Source organism: Tetrao urogallus (assembly GCF_951394365.1).
Source record: "Tetrao urogallus genome assembly, chromosome: 3".
Lineage (NCBI taxonomy): Eukaryota > Metazoa > Chordata > Aves > Galliformes > Phasianidae > Tetrao > Tetrao urogallus.
The window spans coordinates 68,795,310-68,815,899 of record NC_136815.1 but is presented as its reverse complement, the minus strand read 5'-3'; positions in this window follow the sequence as shown (position 1 = coordinate 68,815,899).

Here is a 20,590-nt window from a genome sequence, read left to right as displayed (position 1 = left end):
TGTGTCCCTGGGCAGCCTGGTCTAGTATTAAATGGGGAGATGGGTGGCCCTGCCTGTGGCAGGAGGTTGGAGCTTGATGATCCTTGAGTTCCCTTCCAACCCAGGTCATTCTGCGACTCTGTGATCACAGGCTGTTTTTTGTTTGATACCAATAAATACCAGTAAGAATGTTTAATACTTCAACATCTCCCAGTATTGTTCATCCCTATCTAGGTCCTTGATTTTTCTTGCCGAGATAGGCTGCTCTACTTTTACAGCCTTTCCATGTTGAGTTTATTCTGTCCACTGTTCGTTCCTGACTTCCTGTCTCTTCATAGTCCTTCCCTCTCTCTTCCCTTGCTAATCTCAGACTTACTGACCCAGATCATCTGATTTTTCTTTTTTTTTTTTTTTTTTTTTTTTTTCCTTCTGTGACATGATATCTGAGTCCCCTCCCTGACCTCTCTTTGTGTCTTGCCCAGAACAACTGGATCTAGAAACTCACTTCCTTCAGTTACTTATCTGCAATGTGTATTGTAACCAGTCTGGCTAATTCTTGTTTTTGAAGGGTGTGGCTTACTAACAGTATTTGACTTAAGCCTGAAGAAGAGATATAAGTGGAGAAAGTGTAGGTCTTAGCTGAAATTGACTATGCTGTTCTTTTCAGATATACTGTGTTTATGATTTTGAATAACTCAACTAAAAAAAAAAAAAAAAAAAAAAAGAAATCTGGAAACTTTCTGAGATAAAATGTGGCATTTAATGGTTATACTACTTATTTCCTGTAGCAGCAATAAGCTCACATCCTTTCATCTTTTGATAGATGGGCTAGCTGGGGTTCAGGGAGTTGGGAAGACAGAATATATCACTAAGTTTGGACAGGCCTCATTTGTTCCAAGGGCTGGGCCCTGTGCCTGGCAAATGACAGTTCTTCCAAATTGTGGGATTTTGTGGTGTGGGGAAGATTTCACTGCACCCTGTGGAGTGAAAGTGTTGTGCTGACATGGGGGAAAAAGTATCAACATAATAGATATCGCTCAAGATCACTCTGGACATTTTTGTCTTCACAAGCAGATGATGAAGGATCAGCCCAAGAGCTGGGAGGTAGCCAAGGATGGTGGAGATTACTACATGTTACTTGTGTGACTGAAACTTGGCCTGAGTCTGTCATTTTTTCTCCTCCCCTTAAGTAATAAAGAGCTGAGATGATATACTTCCTATTAATATTGTAACAGTGGTACATAAAGAAGATAAGCATCTGAAAGGATGGGAGAAAAATTGTTACTTGTTCAGTGCAAGGTGTCAAAATATGTAACTAACAAATAATGGAAAGTCTCTGTGAAGAATGTCAATAGATTTTTGTTTTCTCGTTTCCATTTAAGTTATTCATAATACTCCAAACAGCAAGCACTTTAAGTGGCAGCATTTTTTCTGTGTTTACTAAAGAACAGTGCAACATAGTTCAATAATTCTCAGTCAACATTCAATCTTAGGTGCTGAGGTTTAACCTTTCAAACTTTAACTAATGTGGAAGCAAAAGATCTCAGACCTGTGCCCCAGAATTGAAGAAATATGAGATGGCAGAACTGTAATTATTTTATGTCAGCACAAAACATTCTGAAGTCAGACAGCATTGTAGATGTTAGGCTCTAGGTGGTCTCCTTGTGGTTGTGTGGAAATGAATATTACTTTCCCTTCTCCAGCCTGGCTCAAGATGCAGTCAAGATGCCCTAGGATTAGCTGTGTGCTTCCTGCTGTTGGGAGGGCAGTCATTGGTCTAGGTGTGTTTTTGGTCATCCTCTGAGCCTGGCTGGTGAGTTGACTTGCACAGATGAGAGACAATTCATCTGTTGCTCATATCTGGCTTGTGAAGCATCAGAGTTGGCCTGAAGAGTGGACAAAGTTTGAGTGGAGGGGGAGTGGTCCATCAGTTCCAGCAGCAGAAGGCTCTTTGTTTAGCTCAGCCATGCTGGATGACCATATTGCAAACTCAGGTGGAATTCAGCAAAAGGTAGCCCCTCCTTGTTCTGTCACTAAAGACTATGGTGTTTCAGACAATAGTCTTCAGAATAGTTTAGTGTGAGAAAGGATGTCCCTTCGGTTTATGGCCTCTGTCTCCCACAACTAATTTTAAAGTTAAAGAAATAAAAAGTGCTTTGAAAGTTGAAGGACTGTGGTGCTAAATATGTGAAAATAAGCTCTTCTTTAAGAAATTGAAAAGGAAATTTGGGTTCCCTGTATATCTACAGTCTTTCTATCCTAGCTGCTTTTGTTTTCTGCAGGTGTTTGGGAGGCCCCTGAAGATGGGAGGATTTCCAAGTACTCTTGGCCCAAACAGATATGTTAAATTCAGTCAACTTTGCCAATATTCATGCAGCAAATGAATTTTGAGGCTGGAACGTGACCTCTGTTTTAAATGTTTTAGGACCACATTGTGAATGCCATTATTGCAACGTTGCTAGGTTTGATTGTGAAATAAATGTAAAAGTAATTGTAATGTTCCTTATCCTAATGGGCTTTCTACTGGCTATTCTGAGGGGCATAGGAACGTACAGGTTATGAAAGCCGTGAAGCTGAGGGGAAGGATGTGTATTTTTAAACACAGTAAAAAAAAAAAAAAAAAAAAAAAAAAAGGAAGTGAGGTGATGGGGTTTGCAATTTATTCTGATCTGAATAATAGCAGTAGCTCAGATCTTTGAATCTGTTCCATGAAAAGCAGCATCACTGGTTGTATCTTGTTGTAGACCAGGGCTTCTGAGCTGAAGCAGGTCTTTTGATTATTAATATTTTACCTTGCAATTTGAAGAAGCTTGGAATCACAGAAAGTGGATTTCTTTCTAATAAAACTAAAATGAAGAAGAAAAAAAAAGATGTTATCTATCTATTAAGAGCTTTTCAGACCAGGTGACTTGATTAGAAAAAGGGCTTAGTGAAACACTTAACATACAATGTGTATAGTATGAACATTAAATTCTTAACTAATCCAGCTGATTTCTTTTACAGGTCTGCTTTTGAACTAATGTAGGCATAGTGTTTTGGTCCAAAGGTGAGCTAAAAGTGAATAAAGTGATTTATATATTTTGAAATGGTAAATTTAAGAGAGCACAATCAAATCTCTCTGTGTGCTTTTGTTGACCTTCTTGTCTGTAGGCATCTGAGCTGCCTAGTCTTTTTTACATAAGGAGATACTGTTTTTCAGTTCTGCTGGGAGTAATCTGAGCACAGGGAAGTGAATTGCTGTATTCAAGTGGAGTTGTGGTTCTCAGGGCATAAGAGAAATGGGAAGGGCTGGTGTTTGTACCTGTGCAAGTCTTTTTGCTTCTTCCTTCTCTTTGGTAAGGCTGTTGAAAGAAACACCTGTCTTCCCTTCCTGTCTTTCTCTGCCCTCGATAGTTGAAGAAAAGTTTTATCCAGAAAAGATAACCTTTAGATATTTTTGGTTGGAACTTTTTTTTTTTTTTCTTTCAGTGACTCAGTGCCCTTCTTATTTCCAAGGGTATATGACTATACTTGAATAGGCACAGGTCGGCCTTAGGCTGTGTAAAGGCTAATGGTAGAGGAAGTACTATTTTGTGTGAAATGCTGATTCTGAGAGGATCTATGGAAATGGGCAGCTTTCTGCAACCTCAACTGCATGGTTAGGTGGTTAGAACTTATGCTAGGTATTGATAGTGTCCACAGAGGAAGCCGTGTTAGCCAGTGTTTATATATGCATTGTAGTTTTGAATTTTGTTGTAATAATTATTATTCACTGTTGAGCCAATTGCTGTTGCACCAGATGGTGAAAGTGATTGCATATTGGCTCTGCTTTGCCTTGCCTGAAAGTTCTAAGCATCTAGCAATGTCTACAAAAAATGTAATCCACTTATTGCTGAGCACTTTTGGAGCTTTGGCTCCTTTATTCAGGTGCTTAAAGGAGAACAAAGTTCCAAAAAATCTAATTAGACTTTTCCATCTGCATGTGCTGTATCATATGATCTTGCAATGCAGCCAAGTCTGATCTGCAGTTTGGGAGCTCATGTCAGCTGCTCTGCGTGCACACGTACACACACCAACTGGCCATAGTTTCATTCACATAGAATATAGGCACACACATACACTAGTACACACTTTTTTATCTCTCTTTCTTTCGGAATCTTTCGGAATCTACCAAATAGGGAGGAAGAACAAAACAAATTTTTTTTCATACGTGAAGTGTGCTCAGTTTTTGGAGTGTGAAGATAGATGGGCAGCAAACATTTAATTAGGATATTGTCCAACCACTTGTTGAAGTAATAGAAAGATTCTAGTCACTTCATTATATCATGGCTGATTGCCAGAGGGAGGACAGGTCACAGTGCCGCAAACAGAGCTGCAGTACATCGTGTCAAAATCCTGAAACAAGCTGGGCAGTGTAAGATTCTATTGGGGTTTTCTTCTCTATCTTTAAGGGAAGTGTAGGCATCTACTTACTTTTTTTTTTTAAATGGAGATTTGTACAAAATATCAATCTTTTGAGTTTGAATCTTTGTTTCAATTAATATGCTCAAGACAATTGCCTGGCACTGGAGCTAAGCAACACATCCTGCATTAATGCCATGAAACTTTCCAACCTTCAGAGAGAGGGGTAGGCAGCATGTGGGCTGCCTGTGTGCTATAGTCACCAGTTATTGCTGCTCTTGGAGCATGTGCGGCAGGCAGTGGGATGAGTGACACTTACCTTGGATGAAAGCTGTGCTGGGGGTCATTCTAACAAACATTATGGATAATGAAATTTTCAGTGCCTGGGTATATTTATCAGTACTATTTAATCAACTTCTGTAATGTTGCCTTAGTGGCTTCTAATTGTATGCATACAGCTAAGTAAAAATGTTAAGGGAAAATGATCATTATATTCTGATGCAATAAAACGGCAAGTTGATCTGATGGTACTCCCTTGTGATGAGGAACTACTTATGGATAAATTCATTTGTACCCTATGCTGACCTTTGTGCTGTCTTGTTTTGCGTCCATTTTTTATATACTGGTTTGGCATATGCATGTGTGGCATTTCTCTCTGTGAGATTTTCTCACGGAGCTGGGTTTGAGATGTGACTGAATTTTCTACCAAAAGTGTTGGGTGTGACTTTAAATGAATCCATGCTGTATACTGTAGTTACACCAAAATCTCTCCAAATGGCTGGCTGGGAGGTGTACACAGAATATTTACACAAGATAATTTTAGAACAAAGCTGGTTATGCTTCACTGCAATGTGCTACCTGTTTGTATGAGAATTAATATTCCGCTTCTTAAATTTCTTATTGAAGTACATGAAAAATCATGATTGAATCTGTGGTGTATCTGCTTGGTTATGGAGGAGGGGAACAGGTGGGATAGAATGCTTCTATAGCTGCTGTCTCTGCAGGAGCTGGGGATGCAGGCCTATGAATGAGGAGGCTCTGCTGGGCTTCTTTTAATCCAGTGAACGGAGCCTGAGGCAGCTTCAAATTGTCCATGCCTTTTAGGAACAAGTTGCAGGGTACAGGGAGAGTTTGGAAGTGATTTCTGCTCTGGAGGGCTTTAATATAGAAATGGAGGGTGGGAGGAAGGGGGGCTGCTGGATATGCCTCCCTGCATGAGCAGAAGCTGGTGCTGGAGCACAGATGCAGCCAGCCACTCTTTGAGAAGTGCAAAGCTTTTTGTGTATGCCCTCTGTTATCTGTATGTGTTGGCTTTGTTCAACATCTAGGAAGCAAAAATAATGGAGACCAATGCTGTCGGTGCACTTTGAGGCACTGTCCCTTGCTTTTCAAAATGTGTCCAGAACTAATTAGAAAAGTTTCTGCAACAATGCTGAAAGATAAAATTGATTTTAGAAAAATGTGCTGTAATAAATCGCTTTGCTTAATTGAGCAAAGTCCAAGCAAATATGCATTTTGACCAGTACATGAATGTAGTTTTATATTTCTACTGAGTCTGTCTGAAGGGTGGTCTTAGAACAGTGTCCTGCCACTGAGCTCTATCTCCGGGGACTGTGCTTGTGTTTTGGAGCTGTTTCCTGGCTTCCTGTGCAATTAATATTTATTATAATTACAAATGAAATGAGGGAGTCTTAAAGTGGTGGGTGCATTTAATAACACATCATAATAGCCAAGCAATGAATTGAGGATTAATCAAAACTTTTTAAACTGGTGCGGAACTGATTTAGTGATTTGAATATGGCTTAGTGCTGTATGACTGTTGACAATGAGTTACTTAAAAAATAGCATCACAATTTCCTCTTAATTGCACATGGTGTGCTTCAGGGTGACAGTGGAGATATTAAAATATGAGTAACAGATGTGATGTCTGCTAACGGAACATCACATCCCATATATTTTCCACATCCTGCTATTTATTTATCTGCAGAGGAAGCTTTGCCTTTTAAAAAGATAAAACCCACTCCTTCCTATGAATCTTCTGTTTTTTTTTTCTTCCACGGGGTCATTTTTGCCTCATAAATCAATGTGAGGAATATCCCATTAAAATGCTTATGTACCATAACATTATTGTCACTGTAGGGTTGTTAAGTTGCAGTTTGGCCTTCAGAGCTTTAGATGTGCAGAGCCATGTTTGCAGGCTGAGCTAAGAACTGCTGAAGGTAATATAGCCTTTTGCTATGGGCTCTGTGGGGAATACAAGTGTGGCCAGGTGAAGTTGCTCTTGTCTGTGACTAACTGTAGAGAAATCCCATTTTCACAGGCACAGTTCTCCTTGTATCTACCAAGATCAACAGTGTATGCACACCTGTATGTTCTATAACTTGACTGCTCGTGCTTCCTCTGAAATACTCTGTTCAGATGTTGTATCTCTGTTCCATGGTATATCAGGGCACTTGGAGGAAGCCAGAATTCTTCAGGTTTCTCTAAGAGCAGGTACTAATTTTGGAGCTGTTATAATGGGGGCGTACTAAGGATGTTTCCCAGCTACTTCAATTGCAGCCTCTTACCCTCACCCTCAAGAGAAATGGTGTCTTGATTAAAAACTATTAAAAAAAAAAAGTCCCTTTTCTTTAACTCACTGCTTAATCAACTTGATTTACATTCCCTTTAAGAAAAACTGTGTGTCTTTATTCAGGAATAAGTATGAAAAACTCAAAAGTGTTTTCCTCTTAAAGAAAAAAACAAACAAACAATAAAAATATTAATATATTTATATATTACTAAGAACTGTTTCCTTCACATACATTTAATTTGTTGCTTACCCATCCAAAAGTTTTTAAAAAAACCAAACTCACAAAGCAGAAAAACCCCAACCTTCTTTAATAGATCTTTGCTATGAGAAAAAGTTTTGATGAAAGCATAGGAAATTTAAGCCCTTTTGTTTTCCATTTCCTCTTAGTTTCCTCCATAAGTCTGCTGAGAATAAAAATATTGTCTAAGCCATATATCTAATCCTTGTGATGTGATCCTTTAGAATCCTTATTTTAATGTAACAACCTCCTTTACCACTTCCACTGATGCTTAGAACTGCAATCCAACATATCCATCACTGAGAAGTTGGTGTTCTTAGTTTGTGAGAAATATTCTCACAACTTCATAGAACATGCAACTCTTCAGTAAGGGAACATTTTTACTGGCTTGATTTAGTCATTCCTTTGTTTTTCTAGAAAGATAGAATTTGACTTTCTGAATATTTTCCTATTGGTCTTTGTCTTCTGATTTGTTTCCTTACGACCTTTACCGTTCAATTTATTGTACCAATTTATTAACCAAGCCCTTATATGCTCTTATGACTCTACAAAGTATAATATATATTGCATGAAATAAGAGTGGGCTGAATATATGCTGATTTTGATTGAAAACTGATGCTGATGGAGTGGGCAATGCACTCCTGGTGAAGGAATCTGGGATTGTTCAGTTTGGAGAAGAAGAGGATCAAGGGCATCTCTTGCTACAAGTACCTGAAAAAAGAGGTTGTGGGCAAGTGGGTGTCAGCCTCTTCTCCCACGCTACTAGTGATAGAATGAGACAGAATGGCCTCAAGTTGCACCAGGAGAGGTTCAGGTTGGATATTAGGAACAATTTCTTCTCAGAAAGAGTGGCATAGTGTTGGAACGGGCTGCCCAGGATGGTGGTGGAGCCACCATCCCTGGAGGTATTCAAGAAATGTGTAGATGTGGAACTGAGGGATGTGGTTAGTGGGCATTGTGTTGGTGGTGATGGGTTGATGATTTGGCTCGTTGATCTTGGAGGTCTCTTCCAACTTTAATAATTCTACGATTCTATTAAAATAGTGCTATACAATTCTAGCTGGGTAACTTTCACTAAAAAGAAACTTGTTATCTCTGCAAATGAAAAATTGCCAGGTGTTACTTTTCCATTGCAGCGATCTCCTGCATCACCCTACATATAGGGGTGGATAGGACAGTGGTATGTCAGATGGCACCTACATAACTGATTGGATTGTCAGGTTATCTGCATCATTATCTGAATACAGATCTCAGTACTCAAAATGAGGAGAGGGGCACACTGGACTGAGGCTAATAGACTAATTCAAGATAGTCCAATGATGCTGTGATTCTCTAATCACAGATAAATTATTGAGGACTCTTCCCACTTGTAGATCAAATTAATGTAACAGCTGCCAGCTTTCAGCAGGTGTATAGGATATCAGTTGCTTTCACTCCTGGCCTTTGCAAGCATTAGGACAGTTCTGGCCGTAGTTCTGGGCTGGAATTAGATGATTCCTAAGATTACTTCCAACCCAAGGTGTTGGTAAGGTGTGATCTGCTACCAATAGTTGTTTTAGGTTTGTTTTTTGTTTTTTCCTAAGAGGAGCCTTTAGATAATTAAAATGGTGCCTAACCTGTTTCTCTTTCCCTGGTGCTGCTTATAATTTCATGGTATTGATAGTGTATAACAGAGTATAAACTCAGAGGGGCTGTGGAGTCTCATTCCTTTTAGATCTTCAGAAGCTGGATGTGATCCTGGGGTACCCTACTTCGGGTGTCCCTGCTGGAGCAGAGGTCTCTGCCAACCTCAGTCCTTCTGTGATTGTGTTTTAACTTTGATAGTGCGACTGCCTCTTGTGTGGGGGGGTGAAGTTGTTATACTGATAAGGCACTGTTAATGTGGAGGTGACCTGTAATAACTTTGCTTGTGGTATGCTGTACTGTAACTATACTATATATGCTTTGCTGTCTTTATTCCATTGCAGTAGCTGATTTCTCTTAGCAAGGATTTAGGCACGGAGCAAGGATATAGGAATTGTCTATATGTTCACTGGGCTGAGATTTCACACGTCTAGAATGTTTGTGACCACTGAAATCTGTGAGAACTTAAATATATATAGGTGAAAAATACTGAGGAATTCTTGCTCCATATGAATTTGTTTTACTTTTGATGATGGAGATTTCCCAAAATGGACATTGAAAATAAAAATGCGTAGGTAGTAATTAGGATCTTAAAATAGAAATTATGACCTTTAAAATAGAATTTATGGTAGAAAATAGAGTTTATGGTAGAAGCAAACTGTCCTTGACAGTCCAGCTGCTTTCCTCATAAAACTTTTTGTAGAGCTCTCTGAGTGTGGGGGATGAGGGAGTTGTGAAGGTTTCATGTTTGTGTCCTTGCTGTCTGGCTGAGCGTGATGCTGGCTGGAAGAATAACTAGGGATGCCACAGTGCTTTCTCCCATCTCCCACCCCACCCTTAGCCTGCCAGCGTGGGGGCTGCCTACGTTCACAGACTGGTAAATGACTTCAGGGGCAGAGGGGTTGAGGGTGTAAGGAAAGAATTGGGTTGTGGTTACTTCCTAATTGTTTTTTCCTTGGCTGAGATGCTTATCGCTTTCTTTCTTTAATTTGTTTCTGTTTTGTGCTGTGTAAAACATTCATGTCTGCTGTTTTATGAACTAATCTGCAGTATGTAATCTCAGTTTCATAGATAAGTTTTGCTATTTTTCAACACAGCTGGCTGAAACTGAATTCTCTACTGCATCATGCACTTTACAGTACTTGTTTTCATGTATTTCCAAGTAAGACACCTAAATTAACTGCTAAAATGTAACCAGAGAGAAGTCTTGGTTGTTGAATGCCATGCTACCTACCCAGTCGTTTCATTCCCTTTAGAAATCAAGAACTAATACCATTCTTCTCTTCCCAGAATACAAGTGATCTGAGTGCTTTTCTTTATACTTAAATAATTTAAATTAAATATTTATTTATTATTTTTAAATATTTACTTATTTGTACCATATGAAGATAAAAGCAAATTCTTAAATCTTAACTGTTGAACTCTCAGTAATCAGAACAGGTTTTTTCAGACGTTTTCTAATACGAATATGTGTTTTCTAATCTTCTCCTTTTTTTTTTTTTTTTTTTTTTCCCCAATAATAGAGAAACAATCTGTGGTGAATAAAGCCATTTCTAAGGGGAAATGGAGAAGAAAGAATTAATCACATTCACAAGTCCTACACGTCTCTTTTAGTGGCACTTAAATAAATCCATATCAAAAATTATCCCTTAACATAAAGTTGCTCTCATTCTGTAGCCTTTAAGAGGACAAGTATTTGTAGTAGTAAAATGTTCCCAGAAATAAGAAGCATGGGGATTGGGAATGTGACATATGTATATGTGTAAAATATAATAATCTATTAATGTAATATGTTGGTAATGAGATGAATCAAGAAACACTTGATTGAATGTGACTAATGAACAAAACAAATCTGGTGTGTCTTGAAGCATGCTTGTGGTGCTGGAAGGAAGATTTTGAGGTTTAAATCCTTTCTTTTCCATATATTCTTAGAGAAGGCAATATAACGCCCTGATACACAAAATACTTCTGAGAATGCTGTCATATTACATGAATATTTACCTCAAATAAACTTGGCATTATAGGGCTAAAAAGTAGAAGAGGTAGATCTCATGTTTGTCATTAAGTGTGTTGGTAAAAATGGTTTAAAAAAAAAATTGAAATGTCAAATGAACTGACTAATCAAATTGGGCTTTGGTTATGTAACTGCTGTCTCAGGATCCATGTTAAAGCTTGTTTATATAAAAAGTTTAATTTTGTCTTTTCTAATCATAATACTTGGCTGCCAGTGGAAAAGCATACAATTTAAGAAAAAAAAAAAACACACCATAAAATGTCTATAAAGATGATCCTCTGTAACAGGTTTTTGTTGTATTTCATTTTGAAGTCATGGTTGTTCTGAGGTGCCAGATACTTGTTCTGCAGGTACTTCATTCTTGTGCGGGGCTGCACAAGTGAATTGTGACTGACATGCTCAGATATTCCCAGGCTAATTTTTATATATCTATTTCAGGACCTGGTAGGTTGGAAACTGATAACTTAAGCTTAACCCCTAGTTTAGATTTGCACGTGATCAGGTTCATGCCTGTGCTGCTATTGATACCTGTGCTTCCCAAAGTAGAGCTATACTGGTATCAGTGCGGCACAGATAAGCTCCAAGAAGAAAATTCGGGGAAATGCTGCCCTAACCAGGTTGTGTAGGAGGTTTCCAATGGCAAATGGTTTGCAGCAACAAACAAAGAAGGAGAAAGGAACAGTTTTGCTGCTCTGTTTTTGAGTAAGTCCCACAATAGCTGCAGTCCCAGAATTGGCTGAGCATTTTCTTGTGTAAACAAGCCCTGCCCTCTGTTTGTGGAGTGTAGGTGTGCAGCTTTGTGCTGTGTTCCTGAGACTTTTGCCATAGCATTTCATAGATAAGAAACTGTTCATCACGTCTTACATCTACCTTGTAAATTTTGAGTCATTTACAGCTTAATTTCTGAGTATTTATGTAATGAGGAATGGCTATATTTGTTCTATGACTTAAACTGAAGTGCTTTCTCTATTGTTTGTAGGTTGAACTCATTTACATAAAGAGACCAGAAGGGTGACGTTAACAGGAGCTTGGGATAGTTTCACTTACACCCAGTGACAGAAGTGGTGATGCTTCAGAGGAGGTTAGAACTGAGGCAATGATTAAATGAGTTTATCTTAATAAATAAATAAATAAATTGAAAGAACCTGTTTTATAGGGGGCTGAAACTAGATGATCCTTGAGGCCCTTTCTAAACCAAGCCATTTTATGATCGAATGGAGTTAAATTTTCTAGTTCCCTGCTGGTGATGTGTTAGGTTTAGATTGGTTCTGTTTCTCTGGCCATAGTAATTTGTTCTTTTCCTGGTTCATAGAATATTTGTGTGTACACTCAGCGGCTCCAAAATATTTACCAGAAACTTGTGGTGTGCTCTGCACTTTTCTGTAGAAATATTACATTACTTATTTTGAGGAAGTTTAACAGAAAAAGTGGTACATTATTTCTAAAAAAAAAAGTGTATTTGAAGTTGCATGAAATTTTCTATATGGAAAAAAAAAATCTGAAATGTGTCTGGCACCCACAGACACAAATAGTTTAAATTTCTGTTCTGATTCTGTTTAATGTGTATTTTTCAACTGTCAACTTTCCAGTTTCCTTTCAAGGCATGAACATTCTTTTAATTATGAGCTGGCTGCTCACGGCATTCCCTAAAACACTTGCTCAGCTGCTTCCTAGCTCCGGATCAATAATTTCATAGATAATTAAACTAACCACCTCCTAAACATAGATGTCGTCTTCTATATACTTCACACTCCCAGCGTCCCACTCATCCTTTCTGACAGCCTCTGGCTATGCTAATCTGCCAAGCTGAATATTAATACTTGAGTGCCAAAATGCCTGGCCTTAGCTAGTGAATGATCCCGTATAAAACAGCTGCGCAGCAGGCATTGTAACCTCATAGCCTGAAATGCAGGGACGTTATTTATCCTAAATATAGCTGACAGCAACAGAAATGTGCTTTTAAAAAGTTACACTTAAATATCAGCCCAGCTGTTGTTGTTATGATAGTTTTGAATTTATTGTTTCAGAGGTTCCGAAATCTTTTGGGGACTGTAAAACTAGTATACACTAACAGTGTTTTTTGTTTGTTTGTTTGTTTGTTTTACCTTCAGAGACAGTATTAAACTGATGGTTTACATGAAAGCCCAACTAGATGACTGTCACAAATGCACAACTTTGAACAGCCAAACCAATCTTCAGTTTGCAAGTTTCAGTATGAAACATGACAGTGTTCTGCTGCAACCTGTATTAGGAAGGAAGAAAATATGTAGTCTTCACTTAAAAGTGTGTTCATGGTTTAATGGTTTTGATCTGATCAACTCAGTGTAACTCATAATTCTTCTTGAATTGTGTATTCATCTTTTCTATAATTCATCTTTTCTATAGACAGTTCTTACGGAAGATAAAGCAAGTGTACTCCTTCTTAAGAAAGCTTATGTTGTTGCTTGATACACAAAGCTTAGTTATGCTGTCTTACGCTGCTTCAAATGGAAGTGGAGCCTTGTCTCGGAATTTCTCTGTAAAAGTTTTTGAGTTGTTAAGGACAAGGGACTGGACAAATGTTTGAAGAAGTCACTTACAAAAATCAAATTGATAATTTCTTGTTCCATAGGTCTTTTTGAAGGATTTACATGTTGACCATGTTAATGTTTGTAAACTCTCCTGAAACTTAGTAGGCTTTTATGAGTTTGCACAGAATAAACATGTTTCCTGTTTGTAAAAAGAAGTTTCTAGTGGGATAATTTTAAATTTCTTCTATGGCAGGTCCTGCTTGATTTCTCTGTGAAAACTCTGCAATACAAATAGGATTAATTAGTTCTGGCTCCTGATGAAAGACTTGCTAGTTCCTTAATTGTTGTCTGAATACTTAGAAGGAAAAATAACCAATGATACTTTCTATAACTTACCAAGAGCTTATGATTTAGAAAACAGTGGGAACGTATTTTTTATAAAGTCAGTATGCTTATACAATTGAGGTAGTTTGTTTGCTTATTTGCTTTTTTATTTGTGGCTATCCCAAAAAGCATTCAGGAGCAAATCACCTAAATGAAAATGTTTCAAATGTTTCAAAACCATGCATTCTCATTCCTCTCCTGCATTGTTTTTTAGAAATAGTGAACAAGTTTTAGAATGGTTTTGAATGAAAACCATTTGCGCATTTTGCAGAGCACAGGGGGTCATCGTTGGCGGTGCAGAGTCCGGTTGGAGGCCTGTAACTAGCGGTGTTCCTCAGGGGTTGGTGCTGGGTCTGGTCTTGTTCAACATCTTCATCAATGACCTTGATGAGGGGATAGTGGCCACCTTCAACAAGTTTGCTGATGATACGAAGTTGGGAGGATTGGCTGACACGCCTGAAGGCTGTGTTGCCATTCAGCAAGACCTGGACAGGCTGGAGAGCTGGGCAGAAAAAAACCGGAAGAGGTTTAACAAAAGCAAGTGTAGAGTCTTGCATCTGGGGAGGAATAATTGCATGCACCAGTACAGGCTGGGGGATGAGCTGCTGGAGGGGAGCTCTGCGGAAAGGGACCTGGGCGTCCTGGTGGACGACAGGTTGGCCATGAGTCAGCAGTGTGCCCTTGTGGCCAAGAGGGCCAATGGCCTCCTGGGGCGCATTAAAAAGAGCGTGGCCAGCAGGTCGAGGGAGGTGATCCTCCCCCTCTACTGTGCCCTGGTGAGACCTCATCTGGAGTACTGCGTCCAGTTCTGGGCTCCCCAGAACAAAAAAGACAAGGATCTCTTGGAAAGAGTCCAGCGGAGGGCCACAAAGATGGTGAAGGGCCTGGAGCATCTCTCCTATGAGGAAAGGCTGAGTGAACTGGGTCTGTTCAGCCTTGGGAAGAGAAGACTGAGAGGGGACCTGATCCAGGTCTATAAATATCTAAGGTGTGGGGGGCAGAATGGCGAGGCCAGACTGTTTTCAGTGGTGAGTGGAGACAGGACAAGGGGAAATGGCTGGAAACTGCAGCATAGGAAGTTCCGCACAAACATGCGCAAGAACTTCTTTACAGTGAGGTGACGGAGCACTGGAACAGGCTGCCCAGGGAGGTGGTGGAGTCTCCTTCTCTGGAGATGTTCAAGACCTGCCTGGATGCCTACCTGTGCGACCTGGTGTAGGGAACCTGCTTTGGCAGGGGGGTTGGACTCGATGATCTCTGGAGGTCCCTTCCAACCCCTACGATTCTGTGATTCTGTAATTCTGTAATGTTCCAGCATACTGAAACTGATACAAGAATAATTCGTATAATTTTTCCTACAAATAAATATTAGAACATTCAATTTTTATGTGATTATTCTAATATGATAATTGTATGGCTGTGGCAAGGTCTTACATTTTAATCAAATAACATTAAATCATAATAAATTTATTTGAACTCATTCTGTGGTGGGTTGAGGGATGGGGAGTGGAAATCAGTTTTGTCTGTTTCTTTCATACACTGTACACTGTAAAAATTAGGAAATATCTACAGAGTGCTGATGTTTCAACTCTGCCATTATTTTGGTGGTTTCCATGTGTGGCCAAATATGTGTGAATGAGGAGATTTTACCTTGGGTCACTGCATTTCAGCTTGGCAGTGTAAGAACATTGTTAAAGGAGAAGGTATTTTCTGAGTATGGTTTCCCAAGCTCATCCTGAATTGGCTGTGCTCTTGCTGCATCCTTCTTCAGACTGTGTTCCTTCTTGCTTGGGAGTCACCTTGTGCATCTTGGATGGCTTAGTAGGCTTGGCCTCCCTTACCTTGCCCTATTGTTGCTGCTCTGCAATGTGCACCCCAAAAATAACTCACTGGAGTTTATTGGTGCAGTTGTCCGCTGCATTCTTTGTCTTGTGTACAACTTTGGGAATGAGTAGCCGAGAGGGAAGTTTTATTCTGAAAATCCCAGTGTACTGATATGACCAGCAATAGCAGTTAGCAGCAGCTGAGAGTGCATTTTAAAGCAGCCCTTGGGCTAGAACAGATCTGCATCATCTGTTGAATCATTTAGCAGAGGGGAAACAACTGATTTTTTTTTTGTGGTTACTTTGGTTAGTTCGTTGATTGGTTGGTTCTAGCCTCTGTTTTTCCTGTGCCATTGTTTTTTCACCTCACTTAAGGTAGTGATTTTACTATATACTTCTGTTAATAGCATACAGGTTGCACATTTAAATGTTAAATTTAATGACAACCTTGAGATTCCTTGCTCAACCTTTTCTAGTTTGTAGGCTCTATGCAGGAGGTTTTTGTTAGTTTGTTTTCTTTATTCCTTCTGTCCTGTATTTCAAAATCTGATCAGCTGTCACTTTTTCATTGTGAATGATTCCAGCTGTTTATGTATATTTTTATACCTGTGAGATATTGTAGTATGCAAGAGGAGTTAGCTGAACTGCTTAGGTTTCCTTTTACTGTGGACTAACTGCTTCTTTAATCAATTAATTTAACCAGTTTGGACACGTAAATGATAGTCTAACATTTTTCAAACTACATGGCCAATTACCCAATACCTTTCTCCATGAAACCTTCTTTACTAATGAAAATACTTTCCTTAGTAACGGAGAAATGGAAGAAATCTATTATTAACTCAGAAGATGATGATTTAGGACAGTAAAGTCAATTCACTTAGGAGCATAGCTCTACTGAAATATTTAGCCTGAGATGCAGATAGGGCTAAATTCAACTGTTATTTGTGCTGGGTCAATTTTTGCTTACTCCCGTGTGCCAGAAATGATTGGTGGGTCTCAGTGTTTCCTCTCTCCAGTTCTGCACTGGGCAGCAGGTGTTTCAGCACTGAAGAGACTCAAGAGCGTGTTAACAATTCCCCAAATTTTTGGGCAGCCAAGTACTATCGTTTCATACTGGGTCACTGAAAATGTCTTTTAAGCTTCTTATGAATTTCTTACCAATTTGTTTGGGAATCCTCCTGGGACAGCTGGTTTGTCAGAGAGCACTTGAGCCTGCAACATAAACAGAGGCATACTTTCATGGAAGTTAAAGACTTATTTCATTTAAAATTGATAGCAATTATGATACTGCATGCATATGGTATTGATATTGTATCTATAAGGCAGTATGGGAGTGGCCAGCACTGAAATAAGACATTGTCCCAGTTGTCCCAAGGTTGTCTTGCCCCTTGTAAAGGTTGTGTGGTGCTAGGACTTTAAACACCACTTGTCACAATTATATTCTGTGCTTGTACACATAATCTTTCTTTTTGCTAATGTTTCCCAGCATCTCCCAGTTGCTGCTGCAGTGTGTTACTTTGTGTGCAATTATTTTAGAGCTGCATGTAAGATGTGTGCTGCATTATTATAAATGATATGGAAATATTTCCTCACGGTTTCAGTGTGAATTTAGGTACAGGCACCCATATAGATACTTCTCTCTTTCTATAGTTTTTAATCCAGATAGGCATTAGCATGAACAGAAAATGAACAGAGATTATTTGGGAGGAGTTTTGGTTTTGGGAGGAAAGAGCAGTGCTGCTGCGATGACACTTTTCTTTGACCTCTGGCTGGATTGGTTTTGTCTGTCATCAGTGGGTTGTGGTGTCAGTGTCATAAAGGTTACTTGGAGTAAATGTTACTATTCTTTATTCGTATAAAATAAATTTGCGTTGAGTTTGTGGGGCAGTTCTGTTAATACAGACCTCTAAAAATCATTTATTTTTAATGTTTCCAAAGAGTGGTGTAAGTGGTTAATTCTACTTACGAAAAAAAAAAAACACACCAAACCATAACCAGAAAACCAGTTCGTTCTTTGTTAAAAGCAGTATTTGCTCTTTTGAAATTGATTTATTTAAAATTTATTGGTTGGTGTTGAAAATGTAGTTTGAAAGCTGTGTGTTTGTGACGTTAATTTTTTAGAGGTATGAAGTTTGAACTTCATAAGTTCAAATATTTAGCATTGAGGATGGAAGTTAATGCTCTTTCTATGATAAATGTTGTAACCCAAATCATAAAAACACTAAATTGTTCCAAGATTCATATGGGTAATTCTTATTCTATTTATGTGATTAATTAGCAGTCGTTGTGATCCAGTGAACTGTAAGATGCTCAAACTCAGCCAAAATATTTTGTTTATTAATTAAAGTAGATTATTTAAATACACTAGGTTAATTGAAGTAAGAAATTACTTGGAAATCCTATGAGCATTATAATTTAGTTGATCATGCTGTTTTTGATTTGTTACTCTTGAGAATATATTAGTATGTTTGTTAAATTGTTAATGGCTTGTTCAGATGTCTGATGTGCATTGATGTGGAATAGTGAAATTGTTGCAAATTGAAGTGGGAAAACTAAGATCCTTCAAAGCTTGTCAAATGTAAGTTAGAAAATGGAGCTGGTTAATGATTTCTGTATACACAGTCACGTCAGAAACTTCTGTCAAACATTAAAAAAAAAAGTGACATTTCTGATTATTCTGTGACATTGGCTGATTATTTAAACTGAAAATGAGTTTTGAAAGTCTTTCTGCAGCTGTAGAGGCTAGCCTCTGACTAGAACTGCGAGATGCTAAGTCATTTGAAGTGACTGTATGTGCTGATATAACAACTTGCTTTCGTTTCATCAATTCTGAGCTCACTTGTCCAACAAATCCTTGCTTTCTGAAAGTGGAAAGATCAGTTTTGAAGGACCTAGTGATCTGTGCAAATCTTTTGATTTATTTGCTTTACCATAGCTGCTTTTATTTTGCTTTTGTATTGACATACATCTTTTCAAAGTGATGGATTTTTTTCTTATTCCTTTCTAGTTACAGTACATGAATGTTACCATTGCTTTCCTAATCAGTAGTCTTTTTTTTTTTTTTTTTTTTTTTAATAAAATGCTTTTCATTAAAAAGTTTACACTAGCTCATAGCTGCATTTGTGTGGCTGGGAAAACGGAAAATCAAAGTAAATATATATAGTTGTCGTTAGGAAAAGATTGCAATACAGCTAAGATGACTTCATTTGAAGTTCATTGATCTGGGGTTGTGTTGCCAGTAGTCTACCCATGAGCCAGATGTCTGTCCTGGTGATGCTGAAGTCTAACAAAACATCCTGGGTTATGCCCTTAGGAATATAGCCAGTAGATTGAGTGAAGTGATTGTTTCCCCTTCTTTTTGGCATTTGTTAGACCACAGCGTCTGTTTTTAACACTTTTAGCACAAGGATGGTGTTGACAAACTTGAGGGAATTCAGTGGAAAGCCAACAAGGTCAGGATACTGGCGCACGTGGGGAAGAAGAGAAAGAGGTTACTGGACCCACTCATCCTGCAGAAGAGCAAGACCTTCAGTGGGACCTAACAGCAGATATGTGGTAGAAGAAGTGAGAAAGAACAGTCATAAACTGAAGCATGAGTTTCCAATTCCAAACAGGAAAAAAAAAAAATAAAAAAAATCTGTATGTAGATAGTTCAGCACTAGAGCTGGTTGTCTAGGGAGGCTGTGAAGTCTCCATTCTTAGAAACTGCCAAGATGGCTGGATGAAGCTGGAATATCCTGGCGTGAATTCTCTGTTATCTCTGCTTTCAACAGAGCACTGAACAAGGACCCTTCTGAAGTCCCTTGCAACCTGAAGGATACTGTGGTAGTATGAAATGAGTGATGAATGCGGTTCAGGACATGATATAGCTGTTGTACAGGGACTGAGAACTGCTGAAAAGGTTTTGGTGAAGATCTATGTAAAGTCATTAAAGCAGGTTAATTGATAGAATGCGTATAGATTGAAGAAATCTTCTCTGAATACACAAGACAGTTTGTTTCTGAAATACAGCCTACAAAGTTGCTTTACTTGGTTATAGAAACTTCTTACAAATTCCACTCCGTCCTCAAAATTTTTCTGGCTCATTTTCTTGAGGAACGAAATGCATTTACCTTTGAATGTCATACATACGCACACTTGATTATTTTAATTTATTTTTCTTGATGTCCTTCCTCAGTTTTTGACATGTTTCTGTTAATCAGCCAAGTGGCATCTTGAAAGAAAGTAGTTTTCTGTGTGCCTGACTGGCTCTGTGGACAGACTTAGGGTATGATGTTCTGACAGACGTTGTCTGGGTATCGAGACAAATATATTCATATGTCTGTGTGTTGTGGTATGGTGGAGTAGGGATTGGCTGATATTTCCTGCTATGTTTAAAGAGATCCATATCCATGCTTGTTTTCCAGCAAGTTGTATCTTTCCATATATTTTTATTAACCTCAAATTTGTTCTATACCTTTATGTATTTAGCGCTAAATGTTTGTTGAGTCTGCATCACTTTCTTCCCTCCTTCTTTACTTAAAATAGATGTTAGTTGTTTTCTTTTTTGTTTTCCACTAAAACAGTATTTGTAATTTGTACTGATGGATTGATTATTAAAACGTTTTGCTGTTGCAGCAATGGTTTTGTACCACAGATCTTTCAGAATTCGTGGGTAAAAACTATCATGTTTCTTCAGTTAAAGCTGATTTCTCTCTTAACAATCTACTTCACCTGTGGGCGGTCATGTTTCTAGGTCTGTACTGTCACATCAGTTGTGTTTTGTTTAAGCCCTTGTTCAAAGTAATTCTTTTTGTGTAGTAATAATAATAATAAAAGAGAAATAAAGACTCAGAATCTAGGGTCATGGAGAGATTAATACTGTACTTTTATTTCTCTGCTTCCTTTTTATTTACACAGTGTTCTGATTTCTGCAGAACTGGAGGTAATGGGTGGTGAGAACAACTGTGAAAGAAGAGAATTATATAAAAGGAAAAAATAGAGTGAGAGGGAGTTCTTCTGAATTGTAAAGTAGGAAACTGTTGGCTGGCATCTGGGATTGGTGTCTTGAAAGTTTCGTTTATGGCT